This window comes from Haliotis asinina, chromosome 14 (assembly GCF_037392515.1).
Source record: "Haliotis asinina isolate JCU_RB_2024 chromosome 14, JCU_Hal_asi_v2, whole genome shotgun sequence".
Lineage (NCBI taxonomy): Eukaryota > Metazoa > Mollusca > Gastropoda > Lepetellida > Haliotidae > Haliotis > Haliotis asinina.
In genome coordinates this window covers 3,961,205-3,976,505 of record NC_090293.1, presented here as the reverse complement: position 1 = coordinate 3,976,505, position 15,301 = coordinate 3,961,205, and the positions used below count along the sequence as shown (strand labels likewise).

The 15,301-nt window shown below is 43.4% G+C and overlaps 32 non-coding genes across 32 annotated transcripts; all 32 read right to left on the bottom strand.

The window, feature by feature from the left end:
• Window positions 1–418: 418 nt before the first annotated feature.
• On the bottom strand, window positions 419–491 carry Trnat-ugu (transfer RNA threonine (anticodon UGU)). Its single transcript has one exon. It is a non-coding gene; the product is annotated as a tRNA-Thr (tRNA).
• Window positions 492–742: 251 nt separating this feature from the next.
• On the bottom strand, window positions 743–852 carry Trnai-uau (transfer RNA isoleucine (anticodon UAU)). The gene is made up of 2 exons: window positions 815–852; window positions 743–778 (listed from the first exon to the last, which is right to left on the bottom strand). It is a non-coding gene; the product is annotated as a tRNA-Ile (tRNA).
• A 325-nt stretch (window positions 853–1,177) lies between these two features.
• On the bottom strand, window positions 1,178–1,250 carry Trnat-ugu (transfer RNA threonine (anticodon UGU)). The gene has a single exon. It is a non-coding gene; the product is annotated as a tRNA-Thr (tRNA).
• Window positions 1,251–1,859: 609 nt separating this feature from the next.
• Trnat-ugu (transfer RNA threonine (anticodon UGU)) lies at window positions 1,860–1,932 on the bottom strand. Its single transcript has one exon. It is a non-coding gene; the product is annotated as a tRNA-Thr (tRNA).
• A 251-nt stretch (window positions 1,933–2,183) lies between these two features.
• Trnai-uau (transfer RNA isoleucine (anticodon UAU)) lies at window positions 2,184–2,293 on the bottom strand. Its single transcript has 2 exons — window positions 2,256–2,293; window positions 2,184–2,219 (listed from the first exon to the last, which is right to left on the bottom strand). It is a non-coding gene; the product is annotated as a tRNA-Ile (tRNA).
• A 325-nt stretch (window positions 2,294–2,618) lies between these two features.
• Window positions 2,619–2,691, bottom strand: Trnat-ugu (transfer RNA threonine (anticodon UGU)). Its single transcript has one exon. It is a non-coding gene; the product is annotated as a tRNA-Thr (tRNA).
• A 609-nt stretch (window positions 2,692–3,300) lies between these two features.
• Window positions 3,301–3,373, bottom strand: Trnat-ugu (transfer RNA threonine (anticodon UGU)). The gene has a single exon. It is a non-coding gene; the product is annotated as a tRNA-Thr (tRNA).
• A 251-nt stretch (window positions 3,374–3,624) lies between these two features.
• Window positions 3,625–3,734, bottom strand: Trnai-uau (transfer RNA isoleucine (anticodon UAU)). Its single transcript has 2 exons — window positions 3,697–3,734; window positions 3,625–3,660 (listed from the first exon to the last, which is right to left on the bottom strand). It is a non-coding gene; the product is annotated as a tRNA-Ile (tRNA).
• A 325-nt stretch (window positions 3,735–4,059) lies between these two features.
• Trnat-ugu (transfer RNA threonine (anticodon UGU)) lies at window positions 4,060–4,132 on the bottom strand. Its single transcript has one exon. It is a non-coding gene; the product is annotated as a tRNA-Thr (tRNA).
• Window positions 4,133–4,741: 609 nt separating this feature from the next.
• Trnat-ugu (transfer RNA threonine (anticodon UGU)) lies at window positions 4,742–4,814 on the bottom strand. The gene has a single exon. It is a non-coding gene; the product is annotated as a tRNA-Thr (tRNA).
• A 251-nt stretch (window positions 4,815–5,065) lies between these two features.
• On the bottom strand, window positions 5,066–5,175 carry Trnai-uau (transfer RNA isoleucine (anticodon UAU)). Its single transcript has 2 exons — window positions 5,138–5,175; window positions 5,066–5,101 (listed from the first exon to the last, which is right to left on the bottom strand). It is a non-coding gene; the product is annotated as a tRNA-Ile (tRNA).
• Window positions 5,176–5,500: 325 nt separating this feature from the next.
• Window positions 5,501–5,573, bottom strand: Trnat-ugu (transfer RNA threonine (anticodon UGU)). Its single transcript has one exon. It is a non-coding gene; the product is annotated as a tRNA-Thr (tRNA).
• A 609-nt stretch (window positions 5,574–6,182) lies between these two features.
• On the bottom strand, window positions 6,183–6,255 carry Trnat-ugu (transfer RNA threonine (anticodon UGU)). The gene has a single exon. It is a non-coding gene; the product is annotated as a tRNA-Thr (tRNA).
• A 251-nt stretch (window positions 6,256–6,506) lies between these two features.
• On the bottom strand, window positions 6,507–6,616 carry Trnai-uau (transfer RNA isoleucine (anticodon UAU)). The gene is made up of 2 exons: window positions 6,579–6,616; window positions 6,507–6,542 (listed from the first exon to the last, which is right to left on the bottom strand). It is a non-coding gene; the product is annotated as a tRNA-Ile (tRNA).
• A 325-nt stretch (window positions 6,617–6,941) lies between these two features.
• Trnat-ugu (transfer RNA threonine (anticodon UGU)) lies at window positions 6,942–7,014 on the bottom strand. Its single transcript has one exon. It is a non-coding gene; the product is annotated as a tRNA-Thr (tRNA).
• Window positions 7,015–7,623: 609 nt separating this feature from the next.
• On the bottom strand, window positions 7,624–7,696 carry Trnat-ugu (transfer RNA threonine (anticodon UGU)). The gene has a single exon. It is a non-coding gene; the product is annotated as a tRNA-Thr (tRNA).
• Window positions 7,697–7,947: 251 nt separating this feature from the next.
• Window positions 7,948–8,057, bottom strand: Trnai-uau (transfer RNA isoleucine (anticodon UAU)). Its single transcript has 2 exons — window positions 8,020–8,057; window positions 7,948–7,983 (listed from the first exon to the last, which is right to left on the bottom strand). It is a non-coding gene; the product is annotated as a tRNA-Ile (tRNA).
• Window positions 8,058–8,382: 325 nt separating this feature from the next.
• Trnat-ugu (transfer RNA threonine (anticodon UGU)) lies at window positions 8,383–8,455 on the bottom strand. The gene has a single exon. It is a non-coding gene; the product is annotated as a tRNA-Thr (tRNA).
• Window positions 8,456–9,064: 609 nt separating this feature from the next.
• Window positions 9,065–9,137, bottom strand: Trnat-ugu (transfer RNA threonine (anticodon UGU)). The gene has a single exon. It is a non-coding gene; the product is annotated as a tRNA-Thr (tRNA).
• A 251-nt stretch (window positions 9,138–9,388) lies between these two features.
• Trnai-uau (transfer RNA isoleucine (anticodon UAU)) lies at window positions 9,389–9,498 on the bottom strand. The gene is made up of 2 exons: window positions 9,461–9,498; window positions 9,389–9,424 (listed from the first exon to the last, which is right to left on the bottom strand). It is a non-coding gene; the product is annotated as a tRNA-Ile (tRNA).
• Window positions 9,499–9,823: 325 nt separating this feature from the next.
• On the bottom strand, window positions 9,824–9,896 carry Trnat-ugu (transfer RNA threonine (anticodon UGU)). Its single transcript has one exon. It is a non-coding gene; the product is annotated as a tRNA-Thr (tRNA).
• A 609-nt stretch (window positions 9,897–10,505) lies between these two features.
• Trnat-ugu (transfer RNA threonine (anticodon UGU)) lies at window positions 10,506–10,578 on the bottom strand. The gene has a single exon. It is a non-coding gene; the product is annotated as a tRNA-Thr (tRNA).
• A 251-nt stretch (window positions 10,579–10,829) lies between these two features.
• On the bottom strand, window positions 10,830–10,939 carry Trnai-uau (transfer RNA isoleucine (anticodon UAU)). The gene is made up of 2 exons: window positions 10,902–10,939; window positions 10,830–10,865 (listed from the first exon to the last, which is right to left on the bottom strand). It is a non-coding gene; the product is annotated as a tRNA-Ile (tRNA).
• Window positions 10,940–11,264: 325 nt separating this feature from the next.
• On the bottom strand, window positions 11,265–11,337 carry Trnat-ugu (transfer RNA threonine (anticodon UGU)). The gene has a single exon. It is a non-coding gene; the product is annotated as a tRNA-Thr (tRNA).
• A 609-nt stretch (window positions 11,338–11,946) lies between these two features.
• Trnat-ugu (transfer RNA threonine (anticodon UGU)) lies at window positions 11,947–12,019 on the bottom strand. The gene has a single exon. It is a non-coding gene; the product is annotated as a tRNA-Thr (tRNA).
• Window positions 12,020–12,270: 251 nt separating this feature from the next.
• Trnai-uau (transfer RNA isoleucine (anticodon UAU)) lies at window positions 12,271–12,380 on the bottom strand. Its single transcript has 2 exons — window positions 12,343–12,380; window positions 12,271–12,306 (listed from the first exon to the last, which is right to left on the bottom strand). It is a non-coding gene; the product is annotated as a tRNA-Ile (tRNA).
• Window positions 12,381–12,705: 325 nt separating this feature from the next.
• Trnat-ugu (transfer RNA threonine (anticodon UGU)) lies at window positions 12,706–12,778 on the bottom strand. Its single transcript has one exon. It is a non-coding gene; the product is annotated as a tRNA-Thr (tRNA).
• Window positions 12,779–13,388: 610 nt separating this feature from the next.
• Window positions 13,389–13,461, bottom strand: Trnat-ugu (transfer RNA threonine (anticodon UGU)). The gene has a single exon. It is a non-coding gene; the product is annotated as a tRNA-Thr (tRNA).
• A 251-nt stretch (window positions 13,462–13,712) lies between these two features.
• On the bottom strand, window positions 13,713–13,822 carry Trnai-uau (transfer RNA isoleucine (anticodon UAU)). Its single transcript has 2 exons — window positions 13,785–13,822; window positions 13,713–13,748 (listed from the first exon to the last, which is right to left on the bottom strand). It is a non-coding gene; the product is annotated as a tRNA-Ile (tRNA).
• Window positions 13,823–14,147: 325 nt separating this feature from the next.
• Window positions 14,148–14,220, bottom strand: Trnat-ugu (transfer RNA threonine (anticodon UGU)). The gene has a single exon. It is a non-coding gene; the product is annotated as a tRNA-Thr (tRNA).
• A 609-nt stretch (window positions 14,221–14,829) lies between these two features.
• Trnat-ugu (transfer RNA threonine (anticodon UGU)) lies at window positions 14,830–14,902 on the bottom strand. Its single transcript has one exon. It is a non-coding gene; the product is annotated as a tRNA-Thr (tRNA).
• Window positions 14,903–15,153: 251 nt separating this feature from the next.
• Window positions 15,154–15,263, bottom strand: Trnai-uau (transfer RNA isoleucine (anticodon UAU)). The gene is made up of 2 exons: window positions 15,226–15,263; window positions 15,154–15,189 (listed from the first exon to the last, which is right to left on the bottom strand). It is a non-coding gene; the product is annotated as a tRNA-Ile (tRNA).
• Between the last annotated feature and the right edge of the window lie 38 nt (window positions 15,264–15,301).

Genomic DNA, 15,301 nt, shown 5'->3' with positions numbered 1-15,301 from the left:
CTTCAGTTGAGTCGAGTAGAGCATTTAATTATAAAGGCTTGGGTATGGACTTCAGACCCTCAAAGGCACTTGCACTTGGGTAACAAAGGCCACGTTAAACTCACACATGCATTTGTCCCTAATGCCACTGTGGTGAACTCACAGCTGTTTCCAGTCATGTGACGAATAGTTGGCCTCAAAATGCACAAAGGTTTCTTCCGAATGAGGACCAAATTATTGCATGTTTTGAAAGAAACCTATTTGATAGTCCCAAATGATCATCGATGTCCCGACCCTTGGTTTAGGAGACCGGCACCCTTAGAACTGAGTTACCTTAGTTGCTTGCACAAGACTTCACCATGGTGCCTGATGAAGAGGGTTTATTAGCTCAACTGCAAAAAAAACCCCCAAAATCTTAAAACAGCGACAAAATACATCTAGCCCCCAGTGAGGATCGAACTCACGACCCCTGGTTTACAAGACCAGTGCTCTAACCACTGAGCTATGGAGGCATCTGATAAGTGGGGGCAATTTGCCATGCTTTTAACAGCTGTTGGTCCCGGGGTGGTCGATTGCAGTTACGATCTGTCTGTGTAAACACCATTGGCGTGGGATATTCTAAACTTCACATATTTCAAAATGTGTCAGTTGCCATTTACAAGATGTATTTTCATCTGTCACACACTTACTTCCATGACGCTGGTGGGTGTAATGGGAGTGAGAGTGTTTGAGAAAATGTCAGAAAAATAAAGAAAAGGAAGCATGCCCCGGGTGAGGCTCGAACTCACAACCTCCGCATTCCTCATCCCATGCTGATCATGGGGAAGGTACTGACTATAAGTACGGCGCGCTAACCGATTGTGCCACCGGGGCAGCTGATAAACAGCTGAACATTTTCACTGCAAACTACTCAGCTACTCTTCAAGCAGTCAAATACATTCGGATATGGAAAATTGCCACATGTTGCATATTGAACTGAACAAACATTAAGTAGGTCAATCGCAACTCGGGTATTTCATCTTATTCTCTTCTTTACCTCTCCAAAGTTCAAGAATTTGCTTTCAAGCTGATAATTCTTTCATGTTGATGCAACTGAAACGTTTGCTTGGCGGCCGATTTGCATGTGAGGGGACGTTCACCGTCTGGGTAGCACAATGGCATCCTGACACCTCGGTGATAGAAATCTGTAGAAAAAATGAGCCTCCAGTGAGAATCGAACTCACGACGCCTGCTTTACAAGACCAGTGTTCTATCCACTGAGCTATGAAGGCAGTAGGCCATCAACCGCAACGTATCAATTCCTATTTTCGCTCTTATCTCTTAGACTAAGATCTCTTGCAGTAGAAAAGACAAATAGATTGCAACAGCACAATCAAACAATACCGTTTTTATGGGTGTCTTCTGACAAATATTGAGTGCGAAAGATACATTTTGTTCACTTAAAATATATGAATTGTACAACTTCAGTTGAGTCGAGTAGAGGCATTTAATTATAAAGGCTTGGGTATGGACTTCAGACCCTCAAAGGCACTTGCACTTGGGTAACAAAGGCCACGTTAAACTCACACATGCATTTGTCCCTAATGCCACTGTGGTGAACTCACAGCTGTTTCCAGTCATGTGACGAATAGTTGGCCTCAAAATGCACAAAGGTTTCTTCCGAATGAGGACCAAATTATTGCATGTTTTGAAAGAAACCTATTTGATAGTCCCAAATGATCATCGATGTCCCGACCCTTGGTTTAGGAGACCGGCACCCTTAGAACTGAGTTACCTTAGTTGCTTGCACAAGACTTCACCATGGTGCCTGATGAAGAGGGTTTATTAGCTCAACTGCAAAAAAAAAACCCAAAATCTTAAAACAGCGACAAAATACATCTAGCCCCCAGTGAGGATCGAACTCACGACCCCTGGTTTACAAGACCAGTGCTCTAACCACTGAGCTATGGAGGCATCTGATAAGTGGGGGCAATTTGCCATGCTTTTAACAGCTGTTGGTCCCGGGGTGGTCGATTGCAGTTACGATCTGTCTGTGTAAACACCATTGGCGTGGGATATTCTAAACTTCACATATTTCAAAATGTGTCAGTTGCCATTTACAAGATGTATTTTCATCTGTCACACACTTACTTCCATGACGCTGATGGGTGTAATGGGAGTGAGAGTGTTTGAGAAAATGTCAGAAAAATAAAGAAAAGGAAGCATGCCCCGGGTGAGGCTCGAACTCACAACCTCCGCATTCCTCATCCCATGCTGATCATGGGGAAGGTACTGACTATAAGTACGGCGCGCTAACCGATTGTGCCACCGGGGCAGCTGATAAACAGCTGAACATTTTCACTGCAAACTACTCAGCTACTCTTCAAGCAGTCAAATACATTCGGATATGGAAAATTGCCACATGTTGCATATTGAACTGAACAAACATTAAGTAGGTCAATCGCAACTCGGGTATTTCATCTTATTCTCTTCTTTACCTCTCCAAAGTTCCAGAATTTGCTTTCAAGCTGATAATTCTTTCATGTTGATGCAACTGAAACGTTTGCTTGGCGGCCGATTTGCATGTGAGGGGACGTTCACCGTCTGGGTAGCACAATGGCATCCTGACACCTCGGTGATAGAAATCTGTAGAAAAAATGAGCCTCCAGTGAGAATCGAACTCACGACGCCTGCTTTACAAGACCAGTGTTCTATCCACTGAGCTATGAAGGCAGTAGGCCATCAACCGCAACGTATCAATTCCTATTTTCGCTCTTATCTCTTAGACTAAGATCTCTTGCAGTAGAAAAGACAAATAGATTGCAACAGCACAATCAAACAATACCGTTTTTATGGGTGTCTTCTGACAAATATTGAGTGCGAAAGATACATTTTGTTCACTTAAAATATATGAATTGTACAACTTCAGTTGAGTCGAGTAGAGGCATTTAATTATAAAGGCTTGGGTATGGACTTCAGACCCTCAAAGGCACTTGCACTTGGGTAACAAAGGCCACGTTAAACTCACACATGCATTTGTCCCTAATGCCACTGTGGTGAACTCACAGCTGTTTCCAGTCATGTGACGAATAGTTGGCCTCAAAATGCACAAAGGTTTCTTCCGAATGAGGACCAAATTATTGCATGTTTTGAAAGAAACCTATTTGATAGTCCCAAATGATCATCGATGTCCCGACCCTTAGTTTAGGAGACCGGCACCCTTAGAACTGAGTTACCTTAGTTGCTTGCACAAGACTTCACCATGGTGCCTGATGAAGAGGGTTTATTAGCTCAACTGCAAAAAAAACCCCCAAAATCTTAAAACAGCGACAAAATACATCTAGCCCCCAGTGAGGATCGAACTCACGACCCCTGGCTTACAAGACCAGTGCTCTAACCACTGAGCTATGGAGGCATCTGATAAGTGGGGGCAATTTGCCATGCTTTTAACAGCTGTTGGTCCCGGGGTGGTCGATTGCAGTTACGATCTGTCTGTGTAAACACCATTGGCGTGGGATATTCTAAACTTCACATATTTCAAAATGTGTCAGTTGCCATTTACAAGATGTATTTTCATCTGTCACACACTTACTTCCATGACGCTGATGGGTGTAATGGGAGTGAGAGTGTTTGAGAAAATGTCAGAAAAATAAAGAAAAGGAAGCATGCCCCGGGTGAGGCTCGAACTCACAACCTCCGCATTCCTCATCCCATGCTGATCATGGGGAAGGTACTGACTATAAGTACGGCGCGCTAACCGATTGTGCCACCGGGGCAGCTGATAAACAGCTGAACATTTTCACTGCAAACTACTCAGCTACTCTTCAAGCAGTCAAATACATTCGGATATGGAAAATTGCCACATGTTGCATATTGAACTGAACAAACATTAAGTAGGTCAATCGCAACTCGGGTATTTCATCTTATTCTCTTCTTTACCTCTCCAAAGTTCCAGAATTTGCTTTCAAGCTGATAATTCTTTCATGTTGATGCAACTGAAACGTTTGCTTGGCGGCCGATTTGCATGTGAGGGGACGTTCACCGTCTGGGTAGCACAATGGCATCCTGACACCTCGGTGATAGAAATCTGTAGAAAAAATGAGCCTCCAGTGAGAATCGAACTCACGACGCCTGCTTTACAAGACCAGTGTTCTATCCACTGAGCTATGAAGGCAGTAGGCCATCAACCGCAACGTATCAATTCCTATTTTCGCTCTTATCTCTTAGACTAAGATCTCTTGCAGTAGAAAAGACAAATAGATTGCAACAGCACAATCAAACAATACCGTTTTTATGGGTGTCTTCTGACAAATATTGAGTGCGAAAGATACATTTTGTTCACTTAAAATATATGAATTGTACAACTTCAGTTGAGTCGAGTAGAGGCATTTAATTATAAAGGCTTGGGTATGGACTTCAGACCCTCAAAGGCACTTGCACTTGGGTAACAAAGGCCACGTTAAACTCACACATGCATTTGTCCCTAATGCCACTGTGGTGAACTCACAGCTGTTTCCAGTCATGTGACGAATAGTTGGCCTCAAAATGCACAAAGGTTTCTTCCGAATGAGGACCAAATTATTGCATGTTTTGAAAGAAACCTATTTGATAGTCCCAAATGATCATCGATGTCCCGACCCTTGGTTTAGGAGACCGGCACCCTTAGAACTGAGTTACCTTAGTTGCTTGCACAAGACTTCACCATGGTGCCTGATGAAGAGGGTTTATTAGCTCAACTGCAAAAAAAACCCCCAAAATCTTAAAACAGCGACAAAATACATCTAGCCCCCAGTGAGGATCGAACTCACGACCCCTGGTTTACAAGACCAGTGCTCTAACCACTGAGCTATGGAGGCATCTGATAAGTGGGGGCAATTTGCCATGCTTTTAACAGCTGTTGGTCCCGGGGTGGTCGATTGCAGTTACGATCTGTCTGTGTAAACACCATTGGCGTGGGATATTCTAAACTTCACATATTTCAAAATGTGTCAGTTGCCATTTACAAGATGTATTTTCATCTGTCACACACTTACTTCCATGACGCTGATGGGTGTAATGGGAGTGAGAGTGTTTGAGAAAATGTCAGAAAAATAAAGAAAAGGAAGCATGCCCCGGGTGAGGCTCGAACTCACAACCTCCGCATTCCTCATCCCATGCTGATCATGGGGAAGGTACTGACTATAAGTACGGCGCGCTAACCGATTGTGCCACCGGGGCAGCTGATAAACAGCTGAACATTTTCACTGCAAACTACTCAGCTACTCTTCAAGCAGTCAAATACATTCGGATATGTAAAATTGCCACATGTTGCATATTGAACTGAACAAACATTAAGTAGGTCAATCGCAACTCGGGTATTTCATCTTATTCTCTTCTTTACCTCTCCAAAGTTCCAGAATTTGCTTTCAAGCTGATAATTCTTTCATGTTGATGCAACTGAAACGTTTGCTTGGCGGCCGATTTGCATGTGAGGGGACGTTCACCGTCTGGGTAGCACAATGGCATCCTGACACCTCGGTGATAGAAATCTGTAGAAAAAATGAGCCTCCAGTGAGAATCGAACTCACGACGCCTGCTTTACAAGACCAGTGTTCTATCCACTGAGCTATGAAGGCAGTAGGCCATCAACCGCAACGTATCAATTCCTATTTTCGCTCTTATCTCTTAGACTAAGATCTCTTGCAGTAGAAAAGACAAATAGATTGCAACAGCACAATCAAACAATACCGTTTTTATGGGTGTCTTCTGACAAATATTGAGTGCGAAAGATACATTTTGTTCACTTAAAATATATGAATTGTACAACTTCAGTTGAGTCGAGTAGAGGCATTTAATTATAAAGGCTTGGGTATGGACTTCAGACCCTCAAAGGCACTTGCACTTGGGTAACAAAGGCCACGTTAAACTCACACATGCATTTGTCCCTAATGCCACTGTGGTGAACTCACAGCTGTTTCCAGTCATGTGACGAATAGTTGGCCTCAAAATGCACAAAGGTTTCTTCCGAATGAGGACCAAATTATTGCATGTTTTGAAAGAAACCTATTTGATAGTCCCAAATGATCATCGATGTCCCGACCCTTGGTTTAGGAGACCGGCACCCTTAGAACTGAGTTACCTTAGTTGCTTGCACAAGACTTCACCATGGTGCCTGATGAAGAGGGTTTATTAGCTCAACTGCAAAAAAAAAACCCAAAATCTTAAAACAGCGACAAAATACATCTAGCCCCCAGTGAGGATCGAACTCACGACCCCTGGTTTACAAGACCAGTGCTCTAACCACTGAGCTATGGAGGCATCTGATAAGTGGGGGCAATTTGCCATGCTTTTAACAGCTGTTGGTCCCGGGGTGGTCGATTGCAGTTACGATCTGTCTGTGTAAACACCATTGGCGTGGGATATTCTAAACTTCACATATTTCAAAATGTGTCAGTTGCCATTTACAAGATGTATTTTCATCTGTCACACACTTACTTCCATGACGCTGATGGGTGTAATGGGAGTGAGAGTGTTTGAGAAAATGTCAGAAAAATAAAGAAAAGGAAGCATGCCCCGGGTGAGGCTCGAACTCACAACCTCCGCATTCCTCATCCCATGCTGATCATGGGGAAGGTACTGACTATAAGTACGGCGCGCTAACCGATTGTGCCACCGGGGCAGCTGATAAACAGCTGAACATTTTCACTGCAAACTACTCAGCTACTCTTCAAGCAGTCAAATACATTCGGATATGGAAAATTGCCACATGTTGCATATTGAACTGAACAAACATTAAGTAGGTCAATCGCAACTCGGGTATTTCATCTTATTCTCTTCTTTACCTCTCCAAAGTTCCAGAATTTGCTTTCAAGCTGATAATTCTTTCATGTTGATGCAACTGAAACGTTTGCTTGGCGGCCGATTTGCATGTGAGGGGACGTTCACCGTCTGGGTAGCACAATGGCATCCTGACACCTCGGTGATAGAAATCTGTAGAAAAAATGAGCCTCCAGTGAGAATCGAACTCACGACGCCTGCTTTACAAGACCAGTGTTCTATCCACTGAGCTATGAAGGCAGTAGGCCATCAACCGCAACGTATCAATTCCTATTTTCGCTCTTATCTCTTAGACTAAGATCTCTTGCAGTAGAAAAGACAAATAGATTGCAACAGCACAATCAAACAATACCGTTTTTATGGGTGTCTTCTGACAAATATTGAGTGCGAAAGATACATTTTGTTCACTTAAAATATATGAATTGTACAACTTCAGTTGAGTCGAGTAGAGGCATTTAATTATAAAGGCTTGGGTATGGACTTCAGACCCTCAAAGGCACTTGCACTTGGGTAACAAAGGCCACGTTAAACTCACACATGCATTTGTCCCTAATGCCACTGTGGTGAACTCACAGCTGTTTCCAGTCATGTGACGAATAGTTGGCCTCAAAATGCACAAAGGTTTCTTCCGAATGAGGACCAAATTATTGCATGTTTTGAAAGAAACCTATTTGATAGTCCCAAATGATCATCGATGTCCCGACCCTTAGTTTAGGAGACCGGCACCCTTAGAACTGAGTTACCTTAGTTGCTTGCACAAGACTTCACCATGGTGCCTGATGAAGAGGGTTTATTAGCTCAACTGCAAAAAAAAACCCCAAAATCTTAAAACAGCGACAAAATACATCTAGCCCCCAGTGAGGATCGAACTCACGACCCCTGGCTTACAAGACCAGTGCTCTAACCACTGAGCTATGGAGGCATCTGATAAGTGGGGGCAATTTGCCATGCTTTTAACAGCTGTTGGTCCCGGGGTGGTCGATTGCAGTTACGATCTGTCTGTGTAAACACCATTGGCGTGGGATATTCTAAACTTCACATATTTCAAAATGTGTCAGTTGCCATTTACAAGATGTATTTTCATCTGTCACACACTTACTTCCATGACGCTGATGGGTGTAATGGGAGTGAGAGTGTTTGAGAAAATGTCAGAAAAATAAAGAAAAGGAAGCATGCCCCGGGTGAGGCTCGAACTCACAACCTCCGCATTCCTCATCCCATGCTGATCATGGGGAAGGTACTGACTATAAGTACGGCGCGCTAACCGATTGTGCCACCGGGGCAGCTGATAAACAGCTGAACATTTTCACTGCAAACTACTCAGCTACTCTTCAAGCAGTCAAATACATTCGGATATGGAAAATTGCCACATGTTGCATATTGAACTGAACAAACATTAAGTAGGTCAATCGCAACTCGGGTATTTCATCTTATTCTCTTCTTTACCTCTCCAAAGTTCCAGAATTTGCTTTCAAGCTGATAATTCTTTCATGTTGATGCAACTGAAACGTTTGCTTGGCGGCCGATTTGCATGTGAGGGGACGTTCACCGTCTGGGTAGCACAATGGCATCCTGACACCTCGGTGATAGAAATCTGTAGAAAAAATGAGCCTCCAGTGAGAATCGAACTCACGACGCCTGCTTTACAAGACCAGTGTTCTATCCACTGAGCTATGAAGGCAGTAGGCCATCAACCGCAACGTATCAATTCCTATTTTCGCTCTTATCTCTTAGACTAAGATCTCTTGCAGTAGAAAAGACAAATAGATTGCAACAGCACAATCAAACAATACCGTTTTTATGGGTGTCTTCTGACAAATATTGAGTGCGAAAGATACATTTTGTTCACTTAAAATATATGAATTGTACAACTTCAGTTGAGTCGAGTAGAGGCATTTAATTATAAAGGCTTGGGTATGGACTTCAGACCCTCAAAGGCACTTGCACTTGGGTAACAAAGGCCACGTTAAACTCACACATGCATTTGTCCCTAATGCCACTGTGGTGAACTCACAGCTGTTTCCAGTCATGTGACGAATAGTTGGCCTCAAAATGCACAAAGGTTTCTTCCGAATGAGGACCAAATTATTGCATGTTTTGAAAGAAACCTATTTGATAGTCCCAAATGATCATCGATGTCCCGACCCTTGGTTTAGGAGACCGGCACCCTTAGAACTGAGTTACCTTAGTTGCTTGCACAAGACTTCACCATGGTGCCTGATGAAGAGGGTTTATTAGCTCAACTGCAAAAAAAACCCCCAAAATCTTAAAACAGCGACAAAATACATCTAGCCCCCAGTGAGGATCGAACTCACGACCCCTGGTTTACAAGACCAGTGCTCTAACCACTGAGCTATGGAGGCATCTGATAAGTGGGGGCAATTTGCCATGCTTTTAACAGCTGTTGGTCCCGGGGTGGTCGATTGCAGTTACGATCTGTCTGTGTAAACACCATTGGCGTGGGATATTCTAAACTTCACATATTTCAAAATGTGTCAGTTGCCATTTACAAGATGTATTTTCATCTGTCACACACTTACTTCCATGACGCTGATGGGTGTAATGGGAGTGAGAGTGTTTGAGAAAATGTCAGAAAAATAAAGAAAAGGAAGCATGCCCCGGGTGAGGCTCGAACTCACAACCTCCGCATTCCTCATCCCATGCTGATCATGGGGAAGGTACTGACTATAAGTACGGCGCGCTAACCGATTGTGCCACCGGGGCAGCTGATAAACAGCTGAACATTTTCACTGCAAACTACTCAGCTACTCTTCAAGCAGTCAAATACATTCGGATATGTAAAATTGCCACATGTTGCATATTGAACTGAACAAACATTAAGTAGGTCAATCGCAACTCGGGTATTTCATCTTATTCTCTTCTTTACCTCTCCAAAGTTCCAGAATTTGCTTTCAAGCTGATAATTCTTTCATGTTGATGCAACTGAAACGTTTGCTTGGCGGCCGATTTGCATGTGAGGGGACGTTCACCGTCTGGGTAGCACAATGGCATCCTGACACCTCGGTGATAGAAATCTGTAGAAAAAATGAGCCTCCAGTGAGAATCGAACTCACGACGCCTGCTTTACAAGACCAGTGTTCTATCCACTGAGCTATGAAGGCAGTAGGCCATCAACCGCAACGTATCAATTCCTATTTTCGCTCTTATCTCTTAGACTAAGATCTCTTGCAGTAGAAAAGACAAATAGATTGCAACAGCACAATCAAACAATACCGTTTTTATGGGTGTCTTCTGACAAATATTGAGTGCGAAAGATACATTTTGTTCACTTAAAATATATGAATTGTACAACTTCAGTTGAGTCGAGTAGAGGCATTTAATTATAAAGGCTTGGGTATGGACTTCAGACCCTCAAAGGCACTTGCACTTGGGTAACAAAGGCCACGTTAAACTCACACATGCATTTGTCCCTAATGCCACTGTGGTGAACTCACAGCTGTTTCCAGTCATGTGACGAATAGTTGGCCTCAAAATGCACAAAGGTTTCTTCCGAATGAGGACCAAATTATTGCATGTTTTGAAAGAAACCTATTTGATAGTCCCAAATGATCATCGATGTCCCGACCCTTGGTTTAGGAGACCGGCACCCTTAGAACTGAGTTACCTTAGTTGCTTGCACAAGACTTCACCATGGTGCCTGATGAAGAGGGTTTATTAGCTCAACTGCAAAAAAAACCCCCAAAATCTTAAAACAGCGACAAAATACATCTAGCCCCCAGTGAGGATCGAACTCACGACCCCTGGCTTACAAGACCAGTGCTCTAACCACTGAGCTATGGAGGCATCTGATAAGTGGGGGCAATTTGCCATGCTTTTAACAGCTGTTGGTCCCGGGGTGGTCGATTGCAGTTACGATCTGTCTGTGTAAACACCATTGGCGTGGGATATTCTAAACTTCACATATTTCAAAATGTGTCAGTTGCCATTTACAAGATGTATTTTCATCTGTCACACACTTACTTCCATGACGCTGATGGGTGTAATGGGAGTGAGAGTGTTTGAGAAAATGTCAGAAAAATAAAGAAAAGGAAGCATGCCCCGGGTGAGGCTCGAACTCACAACCTCCGCATTCCTCATCCCATGCTGATCATGGGGAAGGTACTGACTATAAGTACGGCGCGCTAACCGATTGTGCCACCGGGGCAGCTGATAAACAGCTGAACATTTTCACTGCAAACTACTCAGCTACTCTTCAAGCAGTCAAATACATTCGGATATGTAAAATTGCCACATGTTGCATATTGAACTGAACAAACATTAAGTAGGTCAATCGCAACTCGGGTATTTCATCTTATTCTCTTCTTTACCTCTCCAAAGTTCCAGAATTTGCTTTCAAGCTGATAATTCTTTCATGTTGATGCAACTGAAACGTTTGCTTGGCGGCCGATTTGCATGTGAGGGGACGTTCACCGTCTGGGTAGCACAATGGCATCCTGACACCTCGGTGATAGAAATCTGTAGAAAAAATGAGCCTCCAGTGAGAATCGAACTCACGACGCCTGCTTTACAAGACCAGTGTTCTATCCACTGAGCTATGAAGGCAGTAGGCCATCAACCGCAACGTATCAATTCCTATTTTCGCTCTTATCTCTTAGACTAAGATCTCTTGCAGTAGAAAAGACAAATAGATTGCAACAGCACAATCAAACAATACCGTTTTTATGGGTGTCTTCTGACAAATATTGAGTGCGAAAGATACATTTTGTTCACTTAAAATATATGAATTGTACAACTTCAGTTGAGTCGAGTAGAGGCATTTAATTATAAAGGCTTGGGTATGGACTTCAGACCCTCAAAGGCACTTGCACTTGGGTAACAAAGGCCACGTTAAACTCACACATGCATTTGTCCCTAATGCCACTGTGGTGAACTCACAGCTGTTTCCAGTCATGTGACGAATAGTTGGCCTCAAAATGCACAAAGGTTTCTTCCGAATGAGGACCAAATTATTGCATGTTTTGAAAGAAACCTATTTGATAGTCCCAAATGATCATCGATGTCCCGACCCTTGGTTTAGGAGACCGGCACCCTTAGAACTGAGTTACCTTAGTTGCTTGCACAAGACTTCACCATGGTGCCTGATGAAGAGGGTTTATTAGCTCAACTGCAAAAAAAAACCCCAAAATCTTAAAACAGCGACAAAATACATCTAGCCCCCAGTGAGGATCGAACTCACGACCCCTGGCTTACAAGACCAGTGCTCTAACCACTGAGCTATGGAGGCATCTGATAAGTGGGGGCAATTTGCCATGCTTTTAACAGCTGTTGGTCCCGGGGTGGTCGATTGCAGTTACGATCTGTCTGTGTAAACACCATTGGCGTGGGATATTCTAAACTTCACATATTTCAAAATGTGTCAGTTGCCATTTACAAGATGTATTTTCATCTGTCACACACTTACTTCCATGACGCTGATGGGTGTAATGGGAGTGAGAGTGTTTGAGAAAATGTCAGAAAAATAAAGAAAAGGAAGCATGCCCCGGGTGAGGCTCGAACTCACAACCTCCGCATTCCTCATCCCATGCTGATCATGGGGAAGGTACTGACTATAAGTACGGCGCGCTAACCGATTGTGCCACCGGGGCAGCTGATAAACAGCTGAACATTTTCACTGCAAACTACTCAGCTACTCTTCAAGCAGTCAAATACATTCGGATATGGAAAATTGCCACATGTTGCATATTGAACTGAACAAACATTAAGTAGGTCAATCGCAACTCGGGTATTTCATCTTATTCTCTTCTTTACCTCTCCAAAGTTCCAGAATTTGCTTTCAAGCTGATAATTCTTTCATGTTGATGCAACTGAAACGTTTGCTTGGCGGCCGATTTGCATGTGAGGGGACGTTCACCGTCTGGGTAGCACAATGGCATCCTGACACCTCGGTGATAGAAATCTGTAGAAAAAATGAGCCTCCAGTGAGAATCGAACTCACGACGCCTGCTTTACAAGACCAGTGTTCTATCCACTGAGCTATGAAGGCAGTAGGCCATCAACCGCAACGTATCAATTCCTATTTTCGCTCTTATCTCTTAGACTAAGATCTCTTGCAGTAGAAAAGACAAATAGATTGCAACAGCACAATCAAACAATACCGTTTTTATGGGTGTCTTCTGACAAATATTGAGTGCGAAAGATACATTTTGTTCACTTAAAATATATGAATTGTACAACTTCAGTTGAGTCGAGTAGAGGCATTTAATTATAAAGGCTTGGGTATGGACTTCAGACCCTCAAAGGCACTTGCACTTGGGTAACAAAGGCCACGTTAAACTCACACATGCATTTGTCCCTAATGCCACTGTGGTGAACTCACAGCTGTTTCCAGTCATGTGACGAATAGTTGGCCTCAAAATGCACAAAGGTTTCTTCCGAATGAGGACCAAATTATTGCATGTTTTGAAAGAAACCTATTTGATAGTCCCAAATGATCATCGATGTCCCGACCCTTGGTTTAGGAGACCGGCACCCTTAGAACTGAGTTACCTTAGTTGCTTGCACAAGACTTCACCATGGTGCCTGATGAAGAGGGTTTATTAGCTCAACTGCAAAAAAAAAACCCCAAAATCTTAAAACAGCGACAAAATACATCTAGCCCCCAGTGAGGATCGAACTCACGACCCCTGGTTTACAAGACCAGTGCTCTAACCACTGAGCTATGGAGGCATCTGATAAGTGGGGGCAATTTGCCATGCTTTTAACAGCTGTTGGTCCCGGGGTGGTCGATTGCAGTTACGATCTGTCTGTGTAAACACCATTGGCGTGGGATATTCTAAACTTCACATATTTCAAAATGTGTCAGTTGCCATTTACAAGATGTATTTTCATCTGTCACACACTTACTTCCATGACGCTGATGGGTGTAATGGGAGTGAGAGTGTTTGAGAAAATGTCAGAAAAATAAAGAAAAGGAAGCATGCCCCGGGTGAGGCTCGAACTCACAACCTCCGCATTCCTCATCCCATGCTGATCATGGGGAAGGTACTGACTATAAGTACGGCGCGCTAACCGATTGTGCCACCGGGGCAGCTGATAAACAGCTGAACATTTTCACTGCAAACTACTCAGCTACTCTTCAAGCAGTCAAATACATTCGGATATGGAAAATTGCCACATGTTGCATATTGAACTGAACAAACATTAAGTAGGTCAATCGCAACTCGGGTATTTCATCTTATTCTCTTCTTTACCTCTCCAAAGTTCCAGAATTTGCTTTCAAGCTGATAATTCTTTCATGTTGATGCAACTGAAACGTTTGCTTGGCGGCCGATTTGCATGTGAGGGGACGTTCACCGTCTGGGTAGCACAATGGCATCCTGACACCTCGGTGATAGAAATCTGTAGAAAAAATGAGCCTCCAGTGAGAATCGAACTCACGACGCCTGCTTTACAAGACCAGTGTTCTATCCACTGAGCTATGAAGGCAGTAGGCCATCAACCGCAACGTATCAATTCCTATTTTCGCTCTTATCTCTTAGACTAAGATCTCTTGCAGTAGAAAAGACAAATAGATTGCAACAGCACAATCAAACAATACCGTTTTTATGGGTGTCTTCTGACAAATATTGAGTGCGAAAGATACATTTTGTTCACTTAAAATATATGAATTGTACAACTTCAGTTGAGTCGAGTAGAGGCATTTAATTATAAAGGCTTGGGTATGGACTTCAGACCCTCAAAGGCACTTGCACTTGGGTAACAAAGGCCACGTTAAACTCACACATGCATTTGTCCCTAATGCCACTGTGGTGAACTCACAGCTGTTTCCAGTCATGTGACGAATAGTTGGCCTCAAAATGCACAAAGGTTTCTTCCGAATGAGGACCAAATTATTGCATGTTTTGAAAGAAACCTATTTGATAGTCCCAAATGATCATCGATGTCCCGACCCTTGGTTTAGGAGACCGGCACCCTTAGAACTGAGTTACCTTAGTTGCTTGCACAAGACTTCACCATGGTGCCTGATGAAGAGGGTTTATTAGCTCAACTGCAAAAAAAACCCCCAAAATCTTAAAACAGCGACAAAATACATCTAGCCCCCAGTGAGGATCGAACTCACGACCCCTGGCTTACAAGACCAGTGCTCTAACCACTGAGCTATGGAGGCATCTGATAAGTGGGGGCAATTTGCCATGCTTTTAACAGCTGTTGGTCCCGGGGTGGTCGATTGCAGTTACGATCTGTCTGTGTAAACACCATTGGCGTGGGATATTCTAAACTTCACATATTTCAAAATGTGTCAGTTGCCATTTACAAGATGTATTTTCATCTGTCACACACTTACTTCCATGACGCTGATGGGTGTAATGGGAGTGAGAGTGTTTGAGAAAATGTCAGAAAAATAAAGAAAAGGAAGCATGCCCCGGGTGAGGCTCGAACTCACAACCTCCGCATTCCTCATCCCATGCTGATCATGGGGAAGGTACTGACTATAAGTACGGCGCGCTAACCGATTGTGCCACCGGGGCAGCTGATAAACAGCTGAACATTTTCACTGCAAGCTACT